Below are 18,442 nucleotides of genomic sequence, written 5' to 3'. Positions count from 1 at the left end.
AAATCTATCTCTAAAAATAATAAATAGAAAATATAATATATACTGGTTAATTTTTGTTTTCAAAAACAGATATAGATGTAACAATACAAAGATATACTCTGTTCATAGTTTTGGTAGTTTGAATTGTTTTTATATTTTAAGAACTACAGATTGTAATACTTTATGTATGTGGATTATAGTATATGGATGAGGCATGCAGTAATTATGATATTCTAAAATTTCAAACTTTTTTTTTTTGAATGAGGCATGCAGTGATTGTAATATTTTTTTAAGTCATTGATTGTAATTTTTTTTTTTTTGAGAAAGTACACAAGTTAAATTATGTTAAAAATTTATAAAATTTTAAACCACCAAACCGATTCGCATCCATTCGCCAGACCGCCAATCTGCTCAATCCACAACCGCCGGATTGGTGGACGGATACAGATTAATTTTCTCCAATCCGTCACTTTAGCGGAGGAATGGCGAATTAAAAATTCTGTGGCCACAACCGACCCACGTCTACCCCTATAGACTATAGATAGAATAACTTAAATTTTTTAAGTAGAAAATTTTCTGAATTAATTGAATAATTTTGGTCTGAATATACTCTCTAAACCATTTTAAGTTAAAAATCAACCTATTTAGAGAGAACCAATAAAGCTGACAATTAAACTGTCAAATCAAATGACCTAGAGACAAGGTTAGGCAAACCGCTAGGTTGATAAAATTAAAAATTTTAATTTTTTGTTGATATTTTTTAACTATTTTTTTTTAATTTTCTTTTATTTCTTTCTTACTTTATATATAGATATATGTATTATATATATAACATTGATTAAAAACTCTTTACTCTTTTTAAGGATCTTTTCTTGTGAAAAATTTTATTGAGAACTTAAATTATTGAAAAAAAATTCTACCTATATATAAAAAAGAAAATTCTTTAAAAAAAAAAGCTCAATAAATTCATGTAATGTTCAATTAAATTTATTAGAAAAAAAATTTAAAACTTTAATATTTTCCAGGCATTTTTTCTTCTTTTAATCAAATTATTTAAATTAAAATGCAAAAATTAAAATTAATATTATTTTAAAATATAATATTATATTTTTTAGTAAAAAATATTTGAGATAATTCAAAATTTTCAATTTTTTTTAAATTTATAATTTTATTATTTTTATTTTTATTTAAATATAATTTTAATATATTTATTCAATTCCAATTCAACTAATAGTTCAACCAATAACACAACTGTCTAATTTCTTTTCTAATTTACTCGTCTGTCCAATTTTTAAAACTTTGATTTAAAACACAAATAAATCCAAAAATGAATTCAGTTACACAATGACAAGGAAATAAGCAAATTTCATCACTTTGTTATTGGTAAATGAATGAAAGAGTGAATTACATTATTGTTACCCATTTTTTTTTTTTTTTGGCAAGATGATTGATATAAAAAAATCACTTACTGTCACAATTTTTTTTGGCAGAATGAAGAACTTCACTGATATAAAAAACAGAACATAATAAGGGGAGACTATTACAAAAAAAAAAAAAAAAAAAAAAAAAAAAAACCCTAAACAAACAAAAAGGCAAGTATAGATGAAAACAACATTAACAGGAACGAGTGGACAGAACCTCCCGAAGCTGGCCTAAAACTAAAACAAAAAAAACTAAACACTTAATCATCCCCAAAGATGCAAGCATCCATAAGCTAGCACCAACCTGTATAGAGAAAACGACGCAAGCCACGAAAGAAAGGCATAAATGTTTATAATTGTAATTGACATATATCTGAAAGAGTATGTAATGTAATTCTCATGGCATATCCCAAGAGATAATGGCAGAAACTCTGCTACCCAAGGCGATAGGATATGAAAGCCTCCCTTCAAATGCAGGATTCTCCTAATGATAAAAAGGAGCCTCAACTGCTCAATTTTGAAGTTGGGTTTATTTGCGACGATTAACCATTGGAATTTACAAACATTTTTAAGTTTGCCCCAAATCATCATAATCGTCACCTACCTACACAAAGATAACTACCTACTTTCATTGTAAAAAATTCCAAAAATAAAAATTAGATCGCATTAATTAATAAATCAAGAATTGAGAATTATCTAATCGAAAAAGATGGATCAGAATATCCTGGCTTGGACTTTCTCGATAAACGAGAAGAGCGCTCGGTAATTTCAGCGTAGATCATCTGGGGAAATAATCATCACCTCCATCGAAATAATTTTTTATTCAGTTACTTATCAACAAAAATCCAGTAAAAACACAACAGAAACGGATCAAAATAGAATCCACAAGCATTAGATTAGGTATATGTATATATACACGCATAAATATACATATAAAAAGAGAGATGGATCAGAATATCCTGGCTTGGATTTTTCTCTGAAAGAGAATAGCGCTCGTTAATTTCAGTTTCGATCATCTGGGGAAATATTCATCACTTCCATCAATCTCATACAATGTTTCAAGCTCAAAACAATAAATTAAAATATACATATATATATATATATATAAAGAATTTCTCCGAATCTGATTCTAATGGACTCATTTCAAGAGTCCCCCTAACAAGTTAGGGTTCAAGGCAGAATCGGAGCAGCGACAAATATGGCGTCGGCTCATACACAACACCCATTCTTCTTTAGCAGAGAGAGTGCTGGTAATCAGTATTCGACGCATAGTTTCTTAACAGACCAATAAATAAGAAAAGAATTATTTGCTGAGAATAAGAGAAATCAAACCCTAATTAGAGGATAGGAAGAGGAGAGAGTAGAGAACGTGAAAACGGAGCAGCCAAGCCATAGAGTAAATTGGGATTGGGGGTTTTGTGTTATATATAGCGGATGGAGTAGCAGTACGGCTTCAAAACCCTAGGTCGAAGAGAGTTGGAATATCAGTGGCCGAAGGTTGGCTCATGAAGACACGTGTACGGTAGAGATTATCTCTTTCATGTCACAACGGTTCGGGCGCGTCCGCCCTGCCCGTGTTTGTATCATATTCGGCAACAAAACGGGTTGAGGCCAGTTTATTTTATAATTAAAAAAATAAAATTATTAATAGAAGTTAGATGTAGGAGTATGATCTAGTCTTAGAGGGTGTCTGTTCACTTGATGGGTATATTTTTAAATTTGTAAAATATAAATTTTAATTTTAAATTAAATAGATATATAGTTTGTTTTTGTAATTCAAGTGATAAGGATATTGTTTATTAGACTAAAAATTTTATGTTCAAATTTTGTTCTTCACTATATAATTTTTATTGAGAAAAAATTCACTTTGTAAAATGAGAGAATAGGTTCTAGTTTGTTTAATAACTTAATTCAGCATTTTAAATTACATATATTAAGTGATAATTAATTAAACCAGTTTCATAATCACAATTGATGACTTTAAAAAAAAATTAAATGTCTCACAAAATGTAGGTTAAAAATTTTAAATATTTTTGAGTAATATGAAACTCAGGAGTGGAACCAAAAATTATGTTCAAGAGGCCAGGGTGATAGAATAAAAAATAAAATAAATTTTTTTTGGTACATTATTAATATATTATTATTATTATTATTATTATTATTATTATTATTATTATTATTATTTTTACATAAAGGTTGTAAAAAAATTACTTTATGAGAAGAAAAAAAACATTTAACAGTTTTTTTTTTAAAATTATTTTCTAAAGCTAATGAAAAGCCATTTTATTAATTAACAATATCTAGTGAATAAAAGTATGGGTAGTTTTTATATATTTTTTAAATAAAAAGAAATGGCATACACTTAATTGTATAAATAAAACTGAGTACATCATACTGATGCTATTTAAGTAGCATACAAAATAGATAGAGATCATTTCATTTTACATTGTAAAATAATAATGAAACATAAAGTTAGTAAAATGATTTTTAAAAAATTAAGAGACAATTCTATAATATGTTTTATAAATACTTACAAAAATAGAGGTAGTAGTGTAATTTTTCAAAATCTGGGGGCCATGGTATCCGTAGTCCTAGGACAGCCACTGATTAAATTTATTTAATTCTTATTGAATTTTATAAATATTAAATACAAATATTGTCATACATTATATAAACTCACTATCACCACTATTATTATTATTATTGTCATTGTCATTACCACCACTTTTATTAACATTGTCGTTGTTGGCATCAGTACCACCACCACAACCACCACTATCATCACCAGACCACCATCACAATCACCACTACCAACATTGTCGCCACCACACCACTACCACCGTCACTATTGCCATTACTATTACCATTAAAATAATAACTACAACTCTTCACCTCCATAAACATTGCCACTGTTATAACGACCACCATCATTCCACAACTATTGCCATCTTTTTTATTTGGGTAAATTACAAATACATCTCTTAAGGTTTGCTTAAAATATAAATTATCCCCTATAGTTTGAAAAATTACAAATACATCCCTATCAGAATTTTTTATTTAATAGAATTAATTAAAAAAAAAGTGAAATTTCTAATTGTACACTTATACAATAATAGAATTATCTGAATTATTAATTGAAATAAAATTTTAACATTATTAAAAACTGTTAATTAACTTGATGATTTATTAACAAAAGGACCTATTTGTTATAAAATTAGAAATCTTAGGGGACATAATATAGCTTCTAGAATCATAGGGGGTAATTTGTAATTTAATTAAACCTCAGGGGGTGTGTTTGTAATTTACCCTTTTTATTTTATTTTATTTTTTATCTTTACAATATTACCCTTCTACCATCACTACAGTCACTATCCCTTAATCTCTATTACTATTGCCATTAGAGTCATAACTAACATTATTGTTGCCTCCTCTACCGCTTTCCATTACAATATAAACATTATAAGCCATACAATTTGAATATAAAAATTTTCAAATTTAATCTTGTATATATCAAACAATTTTTTATTGGTCAACACTTAATTTTTTATCAAATAACTTTTTCAATTTAAAAAATTTAACATTTAATTTTTAACAATTAATTTTTAATTTTTTCAAATACTACCTAGGCTGGGGTTGATGGTGTACAAGCACGGAATAATCTTCTCGTATAATCCTGTTGATTAAGTTTGCACTCCTCTAAACGTCGTCGCTTTACTTCCTGAAAACACAAACGTGAGGTAGCCGGCAGGTATGTGTCAGATACCTCTTCGATGTCTAAGTCAGCAAATAGACAATAGACAAAAAGCTTTGTGTTTTTTAGAGTAGAAATTGTGATATCTGTACATAGGTCCTGTCATGAGCTTTTGTAGATTCTGCCTGGCACAATTCTAGTAGGACTTCAACTCTCTTCATTAGAGTCCTCCTAGGAATCACACTCCTAGTGAAGAGTGTCTATCCTGATAACACTCTATTTACTACCAACCAAGTAAGATGGTTTTCTCCTTTGTCTAAGCTGGTGTAACCTAACCGAGCTAGATTATTTCGGTCATGCTCTCACCTAAGCAATGATGTAGATGACATTCGATCGAGCTACACCTAGCTCGGCCTTCTTTCTTACAAACACCTCGGCCAGCCACCAAGCCTAATTTTTAGGCAGCTTAGTCAAACCCCTTTGCCCAGTTTGGTACCTAGACAACATGGGACCGAGCTACTCGAAGCCCATACCCCGGCCCTTAGTCCGGCCCAAAATAGAGATTAAATGATCGTAGCTCGGCCCAATTTTTCTTTATAAATTACCCTCTCAAATGGTTTCAGTAATTTCCTTTACACAAAGAGAGAGAAATAAATGGAGTAAAAAAAAAAGTTGAGAGTTGGTAATAAAATTAGGGTATAATAAATGCAATATGTTAGTAGAATATGGAGGCACCACGTGTGCATCTCTTATTATTTATTTTTTTAAGATCGGTTCGAGTGTTGTTAGGAATGGTCATGTTTTGTTTTGGGCGAATTACATTAATGGTCCCTATAGTTTGGGTCTTGTGTCATTTTGGTTCCTAACTTTTCAGTTGTGACACATTTGACCCTGAATTTTAAATCTTATTCCAAATAAGTACAATTGAAGATACTATTGCTCAATTTCAAGAGCAAAATTATCAATTTGATAAAATATAAACTAATTTGATAAAAATAAATGTCAAAAAAATATTTTTTAATTTTTAAAAATTATTTCTAGCCACTAAAAATAAGGATGAAATTATTAGGAATAATATATGCAATAAACAAATTTAGATTATTTTTACACAAGCCCTTTACGATTAGAACAGACTGTGAAGCTATAGTTAGATTTCATAATAAACTTAATGAGCGTAAAATGGGCAAAATTTTTAGAATGTCAGATAATACACATTTACCATTTAATTATCCTGTTATACCCAAGCCAAATTTAGTTAAGATTTCTTGTGTCATTAAGTTTGCAGACAAAACCCTTACACACTGATCTGGGATATAATCTAATTTTTTATCTTGAGTTTTAATTATACTACGAGTATTACGAAGATGGTCTATAGATGAAGTAAAGAGATTACTAATTTTATCTACGTCATTTTTAATATTTTCTACAAAATTAATCTGATGATCTATGATACTATTTAGCTAAGAATTATGTTCGCTATAGAGCTGCTGTGTAAAAGTACCTTCAAAATTACAACAAAATTTATTTTTTATCTATGTTATTTTATCTGATTGATTTATTCCCTGATAGTTACTGATTCCCTCTAGGTTATTATGAAAGTCTTCTACTTGTTTTAAAATAATTTGGTAGTCTCTATTAGCCTTTTTATCACTGCTCATAAATTAAGATCTTATTAGTTGTTCTAAAATTTCTAATTTCTGTTTTAAATTATCTTGAATTTGATTAACTTGTTCTATTTGTCTAGCTATTTGATTTATCTGATTATAAACTGTTTCAATATATTTTTTCTTCCAATATTTTTCTTTTCTGTATTTTCCATATTTTTTATATTTTTTCCTTTTATATTTATCTTCATATTGCTGAGGAGTATATATTATGCTGCTACAGAAACCATAGTTTTTTTTTTTTTTTTTAAATCTTTCTGTATTTTAACTTCTATGCATTTTTCTCTGAGCCTATGGAATGTAAAAACTATTCTAGGTCCTATTCCTAAAGCACTCAAACAACAGAAAACACAAGAACTAGTAATCCACAACATACGGTAGAAGATCCAGTAGAACCAATGCATTATGTAGTAGGAGGAAGAAGACCATTAACCAATATAGGACGTAGTAAACCAGATCCGAATAAAAGGTATAGGTTTCATGGAAAGCGTAGACAACCAAACCTTTTATTGATAAAATTTTGTTATCCGTATCTAGCATAGTAGTTAGTGTTATTGCATAGAAATTTTGTAAATTCTATAGCTAGGCCTAACTAGACTTTTGGACTTTTGGTTCAAAAATTTGACATATGGATAAATCCTTAGGTTTGTTTGTATCTATCAAATGTGTGTATGCCTGAAGAAATACATTCTAGCACTTAATTGTTCAAATTCCTCACTGGTGAGTTGTCGGGTTTTTGGGTCAAGAAATGGAGTAGGTACTTTTTCTAGAGTTAGTTTTTTAAGTTGGTTGGTTAGGGTTCGAATGGTTTGGTTAGGGTTCGAATGGTAGCTCTCAATTGTTTTTCTTCGTCTCGGAGCTGGTCTAGCTCTTCACTGACCTTTTGGTCCACCACATAGATTTTCTTCTTGCCCCACACTCCCCACACCAGTCCACATAGATTTTCTTCGTCTCGAGAACGATTTTGGTGAAGATGGATTTTGCTTTTCCTAATTCGTTTTTTTAAATATGGTAAAATTAAAACCTAAAATGTTACATTTAGTATTCATTTTTATTCATTTATTTATCATCTTTCATCTTTTAATTTTTATTAATTATAAATTATTATTCATAATTTTTATTAATATTTATATTTTTGATATGGAGCGGGGGCAGTGGTTTGTAAATCTCCTGAACTCGATCCGCGACAATCTGGTGTTGTGGGCGGTGGCTTTAAACCCACAGGCTAACCGTGAAATTAAAAAAATTTAAAATGAAAAATGTAAAATGAGATATTTTATAAAAATGAAATACTAAAGTGAAATTTTAGTAAAAATATAAGTGCAGTGCACTAACAAAGCAAGAAAAATGTAAGTTCCGTCAACAACAACATATGAACAGAATAATAACATTACAACTTAATTTAAAATATAAAAAATTAGTTGTCATAATTAAAATATAAGAAAATTAAAATAAAATTTTAATGAAAATAGAAAAATGTTAAGTGCAAGTAACCTTAACTTTTACTAAGTTTGTAATATGTACATGAAAATGATTTCAAAATACATGTTGTCAAATGCCCTTTCAAATTTGTTTGAGGGAAAAAGTATGGGTGTGTACCATATGCAAATTATGTTATTTGTGAGTTTGCTTATCACAAATGGTATAATTTAACACTATGGGAGTTGTAACTAAAAAAAATTGAGTTATAATTAAACATTGGGCGAGGTATAACTAACATCACAATGGGTCATAACTAATAACACAATAGATCATAACCATTAACTCAAAGATCGTAACTAAGGGCATGTTTGATTAGTAGAATTATGGTATAGGATTTGTGGGTGTAGATTTTCGACTACACAACCAAAGGGGGAACTTAGCTAGAAAGTACCGGCAAAATAGATTAAGCCCAACAACCTTAACAAAAAGATGAGAATTTGGTGGTGATTCATTCACCTGGGGGCACTTCGACGATCAAGTCAGTAAACTATATCTCTCACAGATAGCAAATAGTACTCAAAACTCACAAGAAAGAACTTACCTCAGACCCAAGAACTTACCTCAGACCCACGAGGGAACTTACTTTTATAACCAGTAGTGACTTGATCACCTAGAAGCCTCACTTTATTGGACTCAGGCTCAATGTTCATCCCGGACTCTCGGTTAGACAGGGATAAACTCCTCATGACCCTTATCTTTATTCAAACTGAGATCTTCCCCCGTTCTAGGACTCTTGTCCCCTATCCGGATACCTCGGCATTTCGACATTACCACAAAACATCTTCACAATGCCATGATCACCTTGACGCCATGACTCATCCACATGGCACCTTAGCCGACATCCCAAGCTATCTTAGCCACATGGTGTCATTCGCAAAATACTTCCCCACAACTACCCCTAGGTTCTATTACCTCGGCAACCTGAGGTGATGGAACTTACAAAGTCTGTCCACATAACATCCTGGCTCAAAAAGAATTTATTACTCTAACCGAGATCATGACTCACTGGCTTCAAGTAATTAGGAGTCAATTACCTACCTTATCAAGGATCAAGAACCAAGAACCAACATCCCATCCGAGATCGCTTCTCTAGCTGAGGGTATTGCCTCGTTATTTCAAGAATTGCAAGAGTTTCAACTGCACATGAGTTGTCACACAGTCAATTCAACCTCTTCTTCCACATGTTCCATTCTCATTGGTTCGTACTCGACACGCACTATCAGGTCGCATAATTTTTGCCCACGCCACCTGACAAGCATATCATCCAAGGTATCTCATTACGTTTTGCCGCCTTTTTGTATTTTTGACAAAACTCCTTCTATCTCTCTTTGTTTCTTCACTTCTATAAATTCAATTTTCTCTCTCTAAACTCTCTCTCAAATCACCATTTTCAAGCTCTCTCAAGCTCTGCAATTGCTCTATCCGTTACCGTCGACATTCTTTTCATCATGTAACTCCGATTGTTCACGTTGTCTGACTCCGGTGACCTTCATCCTGGCGTTCGTTTCCTTGGTTTCACATTGTAAGTCTTCAATTTCCTCATTTTCATTCTTGTTCTTTACTATTCTTCAATAGATTTCTCCTTTGAATTTGCCATATACTTTCTACTACATTTATCTCCTGTGCTTATATTGCTGTAGAATTTGTATTTGTATTTGTGTATTTGAATCTTCACCATTCATGAATACACCGTTAATCCACTGTAGACATTATAAATGTTTATGCTCATCCCTTTGATTTGATTTCTTTGTGTGCTTGATCCCATCTGCTTATGTTTTGTTTCAAAATTGCTTTACGCTTCCACTGTTTTGCCCACTGGATCTCTTGCATTTTGAGTTTTATTATTACACTGAGTGTGCCCCTTTTTCTTTTGTGTTCTTGTTTCACCTTGGATCGATTCTGAGTCTTGTTTTTCTTGCCTGTTTTTTCAGATTTTTGCCTCTAATTCTTGTTCATTTTCGTAGATTTTAGGCTTGGGGTTTGACTTAGAACACTATTGCCTTAGGAAAATCAAAACAAACTCCACTGATTCCCCTAGATTTCTTGCCCTAATACTTATTAAGGTCTTGTTGTGGTCCTTGAGCCCGTACTAAATCCTTCTTCACAAACAACAGTACCTAAATCACCCCTGTAGACACCTCATTTTTGACCGACTGTAGACGTCCCCGAACGCATCCCGGGAGGAACGAGCTCCCGTTCCGTTCACTTGGGGTCACTACAGCTCAGGACTCTCAAATTTGTCACGGTTCTAAGTCTGAACCAAAGAGTCCAAAATCCGGCAAATCGTTTTGAGAAAACAGATTTTTGAAAGAAGTGCCAAACATGGACTGCTTTGCCAGATACAGAGTCGCCACCTAAATGTTTTTTTAATGGGAAATTTAGGAAACCCTGACTCGGTGCCAAAGGCCACGTGTCCGTCATCACCAAAGTTGCCTAGGCTCGGGAACTTGGGTACGATTGGGGAAGGTCACTTCGTGAGCACCCCCGCTCGCCCGATCAAAGATCGGCCTCTACTAACCATGATATCTATTTTTGAAAACTTTGTGAGTTCTTATTCCGGTTTATTAGCCTAGGTTACTATGTGATGCGCACAGCATATAAGTATAGACCGGGTCACCCGAATTGAAACAAAACATTTCATGTTTGTTTTTTTGAAAGATGGTTTGCTACTCGCAAGTAGGCTTAAAATACAGATTTTGTCACCCTCGGGTGGGCTTAGAAAAGATGGTTTTGCCACTATCTAGTGGGCTTAAAACAAACATTTGATGAATTATTCCAATCCAAACAACCCGACCTTCACCCACAGGCATTCAGGCAGTTATATCATGTAAGCACTTAGCCTCATGGTAAGCATGCTATCATGGCATTCACTCACACGCATGCAAGGATGCTAAGGCATAAAACTTACCGAGTACTCCAAGCCAAAACAGACATTTATTAGAAATCCATGCATGAATCCTAAGTATACAGAAATGCCTAATGCAACACATGCAAAATGCAATTATAGCAGGCTCGGCTATTCTAAGATGACATACGAAATGTTACAACTATCATGCATTCAACTTTTGAAATTGAAAGTACAATGCAGTTAGTATGATGCGCCGAGCCCGGTGCATGCAAAACAGATGAATGATGCAAACATGCTGTCGTACTGTATGCTAATTTAAATATGCCCTAATCTAACCATCAAAAGCGGATAAATAAAAGGGAGAAAGACGTGGGGTTGGAAGACATACAACACACACACGCACACTTATTACAGTTGTGCCCTCGCGCAGAGGGTCCAAATAAATATACAGTCCCGAATAAAAGAATATTACAGTCCAAATATTACAGTCCGAATAATATACAAAATCCTAATTAATTAACAAATTAACTAAGAAAGCTTAATAAAACTGGCATGCAAGCCAGGGACTGCCTTGCTTCTGATGGATGATGCATGTCCGGGTTGTCTTGCGCGGAAATCCATCGGAATGCCCCAATTAGCCTCTGTTTAGCAGTTATTCTTGAAATGCGTGCCAAACTCCGGAAGTTTGCTGATTCTTCATTTGCTGCAACAGAGAGCAGGAAAGGGGCATAGCAATGTATTTGCACAGATATATGCATGTCTCGATCCTCGTGCCACCAATCACGCATACCGAGGCATGATGGCCGAGGAGTCGAAATGCACAACTCAATATAAAATGAATGCTCATGAAACTACAGCTAAAACCTAACTCCATCATGGATAATCCGGAGTGTCGGTGACTGGGGAATTGAGACACATTTCGTCACTCGGAGTACGAAATGTACCTCGTTTCCCGTGTCCGGGCTAACTCCTATCCCGAACACGATGCAATATGCATGACATGCATGAAATGCAACTAAGATACAATTCTAACATACACAATGCTATGAAAATGAGATGCCTCGAAATGCGTGCACACGGGCACGCAAACCGAGGCAATGGCAGAATGCGATGTAAATGACATGGAAACATGATATGGGCTTATACCAACATGAGTGAGCCTCAGCCACACTCACATAGGATGCCGGTTGATGAAAATGAAGTGCCTCGAAATGCGTGCACACGGGCACACAAACCGAGGCAATGGCAGAATGTGATGCAAATGACATGAAAACATGATATGGACTTATACCAACATGAGTGAGCCTCAGCTACACTCACATAGGATGCCGGAAGATGAAAATGAAGTGCCTCGAAATGCGTGCACACGGGCACGCAAATCGAGGCAGTGGCATACGTAATGCCAATGTCATGAAAATGTGATATGGACTTATACCAACATGAGTGAACCTCAGCCGCACTCACATAAGATGCCAGCGGATGAAAATGAGATGCCTCGAAATGCGTGCACACGGGCACGCAAACCGAGGCAATGGCATACGCAATGCCAATGACATGAAAATGCGATATGGGCTTACACTAACATGAGAGAGCCTCAGCCGCACTCACATAAGATGCCAGCGATGAAAATGAAGTGCCTCGAAATGCGTGCACACGGGCACGCAAACCGAGGCAATGGCATACGCAATGCCAATGACATGGAAAGACATGCAAACATGGTAATGGAATTTCAGCAATGAAATATGGGGTAAAACAGCCCCGAAATGAGACGAAATGACATGAAATGCAAGGAATTGTCCCGAAATGCGAATTTAGGCACCCGAAATGGCCTATAGCTATGCCAAACATGCATAATTGGCACATGGAATGTAAATACAGAAGCAAGGCAGTCCCAAAATAAGCACTTTTCCAGTTTATAGCATGGCCAAACAGTGGGCAAAAACAGGGCAAAACAAGCATGCAAAAATGGGGAATAAACATGAGATTAAGAAGTAACTCATAGCTACTGTCCTCAAACAGGTTCGGGCCCTTCTACAATGTTGAAGAGGGACCAAAAATAAGCACTATCACAGAACTGTAAAAACCTCAAAAACAAAAGCATGGTAGGCTAACAAAACATGCAAGAAAACGGACCAAAAGGTGGCCAAAGAGGCAAGTGGTATATACAATGCCCAAACTGAAAAATTCCCTTCTACAACATTGAAGAGGGACGAAAAATAAGCATATTTCCAGAACTGTAAAATGGCCAAAACAGTGTAAAAACATGCTAGAAATGCAATGCAAAATAAGGCTCAAAAGAGGCTATAACATGAGGTATGCAAAATAATCCACGAACGGCCAAAGACCCTTAATAAGACATGTAGAATGGGCCAAAATAAGACCTTTTCTAGGCCTGTAAAATGGCCAAAAACAAAAGCATGGTAGGTTGCCATTGCATGCAAGAAAACGGTATTTACGAAGGGTATTGAAGCAAGTAGCATATGGAGGGCTCAAACAGGGTTGAGCCCTTAATGAAAAGTGACAATGAGCTCAAAAGAGGGCCCTTCTCAGTTAGGGCCGGAGCTTGAAACAAAAAGCATGGATGGCTTACAAATGTATCAAGAAAAAGGGTCAAAGTGAAGAAAAGCTACTCACCCTTGAAGACTAAGACTTTTCTTGCCTCTTGGACCAATTTGCAGCTTCTGTTGCCTTTGAGAAGCCTCCCTTGTTGCTGGAAAAGAGGTGGTGGTGGTAGAGCTTGGTGGTGTAGAAGAAATGGTGCTTAGGGACTTAGAGTTTTTTACGGATTTGAGAGGTTTGGAGATGGAGTTGTGTATGGAGGCTTGAAGGTGAAATTTTCTAACCCCTCTAATGCATGTTTGCAGCTGGTTAAAAGGAACAAAAAGAGGGTGTAAAGGTGGGGCAAAAAGGAGGTAAGCTTTCCCCACAAAATATCCCCCAGATACAGATCTTTTCTGGGAGAAAGGGGTATATAGCTGTAAAGTGCACAGAGAGAGGAGCACGGCCGGCCTATCACTTTTGCTGGAGGTGGCCGGCCGGCCACACCACCTAGCCGGCCGGCTAGGGGTCAAAAGGTTCAATCACATTTTCTGGCCGGCCAGCTACTGGGGAGGTACTCCTATGTGTGTACAACACAACCATGTGGTTAAAAGTCCGAAAAAGTGGGTCCAAGGGGTTCAACATTGGCTTGGAAAGAGGGGGTCAAAAGGGTCAAGTTGAATTACTGGCCGGCCATGAACTTTTAGGGGCCTCTCATGTGTGTAGATCACAGATATGTGGTTGAAAGTTCAAGAATGTGGGCCCAAGGGGTTCAACATTAGCTCGGAAGAAAGGGGTCAAAAGGGTCAGGAAACCTTAATGGCCGGCCACCAACTTTTAGTGGCCTCTCATGTGTGTAGATCACAGATATGTGGTTGAAAGTTGGCAACACTAACCCTAGGGTGTTCAACATTAGCCCGGAAGTTAGAAAAACGGGCGCCGGGAGGCTCCGGAGGAGAGATAACTGGTTGCTGCAACAATTACTAGCCTTCCACCCTTCAGTGACCTTCCTAATGATGAAACAGAGGTACCTGCCAAAAATGAACAAAAATCGATGCGAAATGAATGCTCGGGAGCCAAAACACGCAGTTCGGGATCCCGAAAATGAGCTGCTAAGCACCGAAAGTGGCGTTCGACCACGAAGTGGGTTTCTCCGACCCCAGTGTCCCTCAAAAGGGAGCAAATAAGAAGTGTGCCAAAATTCAGAGCAAACAGAGATGGTTAAGCGGTCCCGAACCGAGGCACACGGCCAATAGTCCCGAAAAATCGGAAACCGGACTCCGAAATGGGCAAAATGGCCTATGGCCACAAAATGTAGCCCACGGCCACTAAGAGATGGTCTACAGGACCTCTCCCTCCCCTCAGGAAAAGAAACAGAGAAAACTGAGTCTGGTTCGCAAACCGAGACAAGGCACAGAAGAGGGTTCGGAAGTCCGGAGGCAGGGCTCATGGCCGCGACTCTGAGACTTCTGAACGAGCGCGATATGCAACATCACCAAGCGCTCAACTGGTGACGTCTAAGTCTTAAGGTCGGTCAAAAATGGGGTGTCTACAGTTGCCCCTCTTTGACAGAACTCGAAAGTCATAAGAATGACGGGAGTGAATGTCAAAGCCCAGAGACGACCCATTTTTGACAAGGTCGAAGACTTAGACAAACGTACAAGACAAACAGCAATGTGCCCGCAGGCATGCCCGCAGGTAGGGGCAAAGTGCAAGTGATATGCAAGAAGCCAGACATAACTCAATGATCATGCAAAGAGAGCTGTAATGAAGCAATTATGCGAAATAAATGCAACATTTTAAGCGAATGCTAGGCAAGCAAGTAAACTCGAGCCAAACTACACCTCGTGCAGAAAGGATGCAAGAAAATTATGGAATTCTCACTGCAAATACAGTGTGCATGTGTGATAGATACACAGAGCGAACATGTGATTGATACACAAAAAGGTAAACACAAAGTGTGATAGATGCACTAAGTGAACAAGTATGATAGATACACAAAGCGAGAGTGTGCGATTGATACACAAAAAGGTGAGCACAAAGTGTGATAGATGCACTAAGTGAGCAAAGCGAGTGTGTGATAGATACACTATTTGAGCAAAGTGTAATTGATATACAAAGGGTGAAGTGAGCAAAGTGTGATGGATACACACTAAAGGTGAACACAAAGTGTGATAGATGCACTTAGTGAGCAGAGCGTGATTGATACACTAAAAGTGAACACAAAGTGTGATAGATGCACTTAGTGAACAGAGTGTGATTGATACACTAAAAATGAACACAAAGTGTGATAGATGCACTTATGTGAGTGTGATTGATACACTAAAAGTGAACACAAAGTGTGATAGATGCACTATGTGAACAGAGTGTGATTGATACACTAAAAGTGAACACAAAGTGTGATAGATGCACTATGTGAACATAGTGTGATTGATACACTAAAGGTGAACATAAAGTGTGATAGATGCACTTAATGAACAAGTATGATAGATATACTAAAAGCGAACACAAAGTGTGATAGATGCACTATGTGAACAGAGTATGATTGATATACTGAAAATGAACACAAAGTGTGATAGATGCACAATGTGAGCAGAGTATGATTGATATACTAAAATTTAACACAAAGTGTGATAGATGCACCATGTGAACAGAGTATGATTGATATACTGAAAATTAACACAAAGTGTGATAGATGCACTATGTGAACAGAGTATGATTGATATACTGAAAATTAACACAAAGTGTGATAGATGCACAATGTGAACAAGTATGATTGATATACTGAAAGCGAACACAAAGTGTGATAGATGCACAATGTGAACAAGTATGATGGATATACTAAAAGCGAACACAAAGTGTGATAGATGCACTATGCGAACAGAGTGTGATTGATACACTGAAAATTAAATGAAGTGTGATTGATACACTATGTGAGCAAGTATGATTGATATACTGAAAATGAACACAAAGTGTGATAGATGCACTATGTGAGCAAGTATGATTGATATACTGAAAATTAACACAAAGTGTGATAGATGCACTTAGTGAACAGAGTATGATTGATATACTGAAAGCGAACACAAAGTGTGATAGATGCACTATGTGAACAGAGTGTGATTGATACACTGAAAATTAAATGAAGTGTGATTGATACACTATGTGAGCAAGTATGATTGATATACTGAAAATGAACACAAAGTGTGATAGATGCACTATGTGAGCAAGTATGATTGATATACTGAAAATGAATACAAAGTGTGATAGATGCACTATGTGAGCAGAGTATGATTGATATACTGAAAGCGAACACAAAGTGTGATAGATGCACTATGTGAACAGAGTGTGATTGATACACTGAAAATTAAATGAAGTGTGATTGATACACTATGTGAGCAAGTATGATTGATATACTGAAAATGGACACAAAGTGTGATAGATGCACTATGTGAGCAAGTATGATTGATATACTGAAAATGAATACAAAGTGTGATAGATGCACTATGTGAGCAGAGTATGATTGACATACTGAAAATGAACACAAAGTGTGATAGATGCACTATGTGAACAGAGTGTGATTGATATACTGAAAATGAACACAAAGTGTGATAGATGCACTATGTGAACAGAGTGTGATTGATACACTAAAAATTAAATGAAGTGTGATTGATACACTATGTGAGCAAGTATGATTGATATACTGAAAATGAACACAAAGTGTGATAGATGCACTATGTGAGCAAGTATGATTGATATACTGAAAATGAATACAAAGTGTGATAGATGCACTATGTGAGCAGAGTATGATTGACATACTGAAAATGAAGTGTGATTGATACACTAACTGAATAAAGTGTGAAGAGAGTGTGATTGATACACTAAATAAACGATCTCAAACGGAACTTCTTTGAATGAACCGTACATACAATATCGTGCATGAATGAGAAAGAAACTTGATAGGTACAATGCAATACAATGCATGATGCTTAAGAAAAGCAATAAATAGATAAAACAGCGTTTTTTAGAAAGCACCTCATGAGGTGAGTGGCGGTGAACCGCTTCGCTCCGATAGGGATCTTCCCCTGTGCTCTTCGAACACTTACCTTCACTTACAGCACAAAGGCTCTGAAATACTGACAAGGGTTCTTCATGTAGAACACTTTGGACGTCGCTTTTCTTCCTGATCATATTCACAACTTTCCCTATTCTCCAACGGGGTGACAGACTAGGTTGATTCAGTATCCAGAATTGAGGTGCATACACGCTATCTCAACCTATGGAGCTTCCATACAGATTTCAAGCCGAGGACACGCCTCTGGGTATTTAAACCAGACTTTAGTCTCGGAAATTCCGAACCTTTGTGTTCTAGGCATCAGCCATTCGAACTCTAGTTTCCACCGTCGCAGTTGGTCTCCTAGGAACTCATTGTGAACACAGCCAAGATGCCTCTGGCAGGGAATGGTACTCAGGGAGAGCACTTTCGATCGCCATTCTGGCTTGAAGCAGACTTGATCTTGAGCTTGAGGTAGAGGCACACTCATACTTCGGAGCTTTGGCAAGACTTGAAGAGGTACACACGGAATGTAGTCCTGGAACTTACAGAAGTTGAAACAAACTGAGATGCTCGACATTTCCTCTTTTGCTTTTGCTTTGCAGTCTGGAACCCATATAGCTTCAAATAGGTCCTGGTTTTACTGTTCTGACGTGACCTGGGTTGAACCCTGCGGTTTTATGAAAGAACGAATCTTGTTTTGCACAATTATGAAGAATGGCACAACACTCTGAGCACGAAACGATTTTATTTTTGAATTGACAAATG

The 18,442-nt window shown here is 35.9% G+C and overlaps 2 non-coding genes across 2 annotated transcripts; both read right to left on the bottom strand.

The window, feature by feature from the left end:
* Positions 1-2,109: 2,109 nt before the first annotated feature.
* Positions 2,110-2,207, bottom strand: LOC114269686 (small nucleolar RNA Z103). The gene has a single exon (XR_003631703.1). It is a non-coding gene; the product is annotated as a small nucleolar RNA Z103 (small nucleolar RNA).
* A 137-nt stretch (positions 2,208-2,344) lies between these two features.
* Positions 2,345-2,441, bottom strand: LOC114269685 (small nucleolar RNA Z103). The gene has a single exon (XR_003631702.1). It is a non-coding gene; the product is annotated as a small nucleolar RNA Z103 (small nucleolar RNA).
* Positions 2,442-18,442: the final 16,001 nt, after the last annotated feature.

Source organism: Camellia sinensis, chromosome 4 (assembly GCF_055761805.1).
Source record: "Camellia sinensis isolate YWXY chromosome 4, ASM5576180v1, whole genome shotgun sequence".
Lineage (NCBI taxonomy): Eukaryota > Viridiplantae > Streptophyta > Magnoliopsida > Ericales > Theaceae > Camellia > Camellia sinensis.
This window is presented reverse-complemented; position numbering and strand designations above follow the sequence as displayed.